The sequence below is a fragment of the Capsicum annuum genome, chromosome 3, assembly GCF_002878395.1.
Source record: "Capsicum annuum cultivar UCD-10X-F1 chromosome 3, UCD10Xv1.1, whole genome shotgun sequence".
Lineage (NCBI taxonomy): Eukaryota > Viridiplantae > Streptophyta > Magnoliopsida > Solanales > Solanaceae > Capsicum > Capsicum annuum.
In genome coordinates this window covers 145,539,495-145,544,946 of record NC_061113.1, presented here as the reverse complement: position 1 = coordinate 145,544,946, position 5,452 = coordinate 145,539,495, and positions in this window count along the sequence as shown.

Here is a 5,452-nt window from a genome sequence, read left to right as displayed (position 1 = left end):
CTGTATATGACAGTCTAGGTTCTGGTGGAACTACCTGAGTTCCGTACTATTCTGAGTTGATTGTATCTGACAGTCCTGAATTCTGTAGAACTATCTAAGTTTTATTACTGAGACTGAATGACTGTATCTGATAGTCCTAATTCTGTAACTGAAACTGTGGGAAGTAATCATCTAACCAGCATGCCCCTAACGCTATTATGGCTGAGTTGGGGTCCAATCTGTAACCCCAATTGGAAGGGTGTCAATACCGCGTCGGCTGAGTTAGGGTCTAATCTGTAACCCCAATTAGAAGGGTGTCAATACCGCGCCACTGGTAAGGACAATCTGTGAGTAACCCTCATATAGCAGGTGACTCTAGTGAGAACGGTGGGAACCCTCATATAACAAGTTAAGCCATCTCATCTGCCCTCATATAATAGGATATGATGTCTTAGCCTACGCTGGCTACGTAGTTCTGGAATGCAAGGATTGCTTCTAAGAATCACACCCTCATATAACAGGTGGGTTCCCATCCTTGGGTTCGCTCGGTGCTAATTTCTACTCCCATCTGATATATACTGAACATGATTAACTGAAGTGACTGGACTGAGTTAACTGAGTTCCGTTGACTAACGGAATACTACTAAGATTACTGAATTTCTGAGGTTTCTGAGATTACTGGGTTTTCCTGAGTCACATAACTGACTGAATTTCTATGAACATGGCTTGACTGAGAGTATCTTGAAAACACAACACTGATTCTTGACAAACAGCTAAATTTTTGGGTACAAGTACCTCCAGGACTCGATAGAAGAAAACTGACAAAGCATGACTTTCTTGAATACATAACCAACATCACAATCCATAATATAATAAGTTGAAGATTTTATGAAGTAGAAGTTCTAAAGCACCACAATGGCCACACATATATCTATAACTCATTGATTAAGACATTTCATCAAATACTTGACATGCATAAACTTGTACATAAATAAGGATTTCATATTACCGTACTAGTATGACACTTCTTCTTCACATAGTCTTTTAATCGAACACATAGGGAGCATGCTTTGGTTATACAATCATCAACACATCTAATAATCATGGATACATCAATCAACGTGTAAATTTAAGGGTTTATCATGAATATTATGCAAATCACCATATCCTAGGGTCAATCATTGGAATATGTAATTTCAAACATGAATCAAAACCCCACAACATCACGAACATGGATTTTAATTTAATTTAAATCATGAACATTCATAATTACACAAATCTTAGATTTAGAAAAGAGATTCTTGAGCTTCATGGGTGAAAGGGGCCCATGAATCAACACATGACATACCTGGGTGGATGATTTCTTGAAGATTGATGGAGGAAAACTTAAATCCTTGACTTGAAATTAAACACCTAGGGTTTCTTGTTCTTGGGGATTTATCTTTGAGAGGAAACCCTAATTTGATGTTGTGAATGAATAATGAACTTATGAGCCTTGGTTTGATATAATTAGGGGTTAAAATGGGTGAAAAAAGACCCAAATACCCTTTAAAAATGACTTAAAATTCGCTAAACAGGACCTGTGACGGCTAGTGCGATGGTTCGTCGCTGGCTCAACGGTCCGTCGTTGGATCGACGGTCCGTCATTTGGCCATTGTATGTGGACCAAAAAAAAGACTCACTGCCTTATAGTGACGGCTTGGGCAATGGTCCATCGCAAGTTCGACGGTCCGTCAACCTGTCCGTCGCACCTTATCCAGAAGGTTGACTCACTGCCTTGGTTGCGATAGTCTAGGCGACGGTCAGTCGCTAGATCGAAGGTCCAGCAAACTGGTCGTCGCACCTGGGCGATTCTGACAGCTCTGAGTAAAACGTCCATAACTTTTTACTCCGATAACGGATTTGGACAAAATTGATATCGTTGGAAAGCTAATTCAATTTTCCACATGATAAAAAGTGAAAATCTTAAAAATTGCATGTGTACAAAAATGGGTTCATATTTCAAAGTAAGTTTCTATCATTCTTGGGACACTTTCAAGCTAGGTAGAAGTACGAGGTATTACATTGTATTTCAACAGATACAAATAAGTTCATAAGCACAAATGTATTTGTATATTTCAACATTTTAATATACTGAAAATATATATCAATTATAATAAAAATACATATAGCCAAATTACTTTTCATGGGTAGTTCATATATAAATGTATTTTTTCATACATGCAACTTAGCAAATTCATTTAACATACAAATACAACAAAACATAGCAGCTTTACAAAAAATACAAATAAAAATATGTCAACCCAAAATGTGTATTTAACCTATCTTCACAAATCAGCTTTACTGAAATCCCTAAATACATATTAGCTTTACAAAAAAAATACATATTATTCCAAATTGATAACAGCTTTACTGTAATCCCTAAATACATAACAGTAAATAAAAATACATATACAACGAAAAATACCTCTTCCTCCATGTCTTCTTCAACAACAAATCAACCCAAAATCATCAACAATACTTATTTAACTCTGATTATCCTCTATTAATCGCAATAAAACAAAACCCAATTCCAATTCTCATCCAAAATTTAATTTTTTCAACTCTATCAACTCATAAAAGATCATATTTCACTGAAAAACAAACGAAAAAACCTATCAACAACAAATCAATCCAAAATCATCTATAATATTCATTCAACTCTGATTATCCTTCATTAATTACAACAAAACAAAACTCAGTTTCAATTCTCATCCAAAATTCAACTTTTTCAACTATATCAACTCATAAAACATCACATTTCACTGAAAACCAAACAAAATAAAATTCAGCGAATCCGATCACCTTGATTCTCCGTTAACAACTACAAAAATCAAAACCTTAAAGATGAATTGGAGAAATTATTTGCAGTACAATTTTTATTTTTTTTTGAGAAATTGATAACATGCAATAACTGAATTAATTCGTTACCTAAAATTATGGAACAGTTTCCTTATCAGATCGTCCAAAATACGTTAAGAAGGAAAAAATTTTGAAAGAGAAAATCCAAGAAAAAGCATGAAAAATGGTAAAGTAAAAAATCAATTAAAGGAAAGAGAAAGATTTTAAGTGTGAAAAATGGAACCTCAAAAACGATATCTTTTGAGAGGCGGTAAGTGTGGTCCCCCACTTAAAATAATGTTAGGTTTGATACACAAGATAATTTGATTAAAGTGTTGTTAATTTTTTTTATAATTTAAGTGTTAAGTATGCTCCTCCTTGTAGTTTTTCCTAAATTTAAGAAGTGAAAATTATCGTATATGCATTTTTAGATTGTTTATTGCAAGTTGTAACTATACTTTTTTATAATTAAGGGGCAATATTTTTAATTACAAGTCATAGCAGATTTGATAAATTATACTAATAACTTTATTTTTGTTATTTTAGTTTTTAATCATAAATTAATGTGTAGATATTCATTAGAAGAGTAAAAAATGGGTATTTGATCCCTTTTCAATCCGACTTTTCTCCTATTTTTACTCCCTCGTTTATGTACTTCTCTTTGTATTTCATCTTATTATTTCTCTCTCTACTCCTCTTCATATTTCCTCGCCATCTTTCCTCTGTTCTAAACCTAGTCTATGAAAACGTGCATTGCACGTTTATCCCAAGTTATTTAATACAAATCTTGAATTGTTGATGATATATTTTAGATGATACATATATTTTTATAAAATAAAAATCAAAAGAATAAAAAAAAGTAACAATATTCCTAAACCCAAAAGGAGTCTAAAGTGTGTGTATTTCATACTCAAAGTTTAGAAATATTCAACTTAAGTTAGAATTATTAACTTATTAATATTATTTTAAAATATGTATTAAAAAATTAATATGGAATGTTTCATAGTTATGCCACATAAGACAAATAATTAGAAAAAAGTTACATTAGTTATAATTTTAATCGGTTTCCCTATTAAATGTTAGAAGTTTACACAATTCAAATATGAAAATATTTAATAATCAAAGTTTTAGTCGATTTCAAAGTCTCCAATATTAGACTAATAGTTAAACCATAATTATTGAAGGAAAAAAGTGAAAAGATGATTTTGTCTAAAGCAAAATTTTTTAATGATGGACAAAAAGTTCAAACAACTATTTTAAGGACCTTCACACTTTTAATTAGTAAAGATAGAAATACAAATCAAGTGTAATCTCCTTCGGAATTTTGAATTTGTGATTTTAATTTATAGATTTTTTGTCTTAATATCTTGTTTCATCTAGATTTCTGTTGAAATTTCTCTACCAATTTTATATACAACTTCTTCACTTTCGTTTCAGCCACCGTTGTTTTCTAGTCAACTATCTGATTTCTGACGTAGATAGCAGCGGTGTAATATTAAAATTTATTTTTTATATATGAAAATGATAATAGTAGATAAACTTATCAGTATAAAATTAATTTATATACATATTTCATACACAAAAAAAATGTATGCAAAAAATAAATCAGTTTACGTACACAAAAAAGTGTATGAAAATGCTAAATCAATTTCCAAAGGTGTATGAATGCAGTTTTAATGTATAAAAAATGGTGAAATCATATGGAGTTCACTAAATAGTTACTTATTAGTATGAATCAAATTTATATATACATTTCATATCCAAAAATAATGTATGCAAAATGTGTATGAAATGCTAATCAACCAGTTTATATATACAATAAGTTTTCAAAGTGAAAATGGTGAATCATATGGAGTCCATTAAATCTAGAAACAACATCAATCGTTTTATGTATATGGAACAACGATCTATTGCAATCTAAATGAGTAAATCTATATTTTAATGAAAAGAATTTCCGATGAATAAAACCAATAACTTGAGAGAATTTGAGTTGTTTCGATCGTAGTTCTGATATGACCGATACAGATGAAGTAAAATTCGAATGAAGATGAAGAGAAAAAATCTATATTAATTGTGAAAGAATAGAATAAAGAAGTAGCTGTTTTGTGAGAATAATGGGGTGAGTAATATCCTATTTTTTTTAAAAAATAATTTATCTTTTTTAAGTATTTGATTATTTTGAGAGAAATATGAGGGGTGATTGATATTCTATTATTTTTTTTGTTTTAAAATCACTATTAAATGTTTTTTTTTTAATTTTAAAAGTTAGTATTAGTTGCAATCTAAGAAGTATCGCTATGACTTGCAATATTTTGATTTTTCTCTTTTAATTTAAATATTAATCCAATAATTTAACTTGATCGACATGTCATGAATTTAAGATTTGATTCAAATTTTTATATGAATTTATCTGATAAAATTCATTATCTACAATTTTTAAATTTATGTGACACTTCTTTTTTAATTTCTCTCTCAAAAAAAAATCATTTTTTATAAATAAATTTAACTTTAAAATAATTTATAGCCACATAGATGACTAAAAGTTGTTTATCATCACAAAACTCAGAACATAAGTTTGAAATTTTTTTCTCTG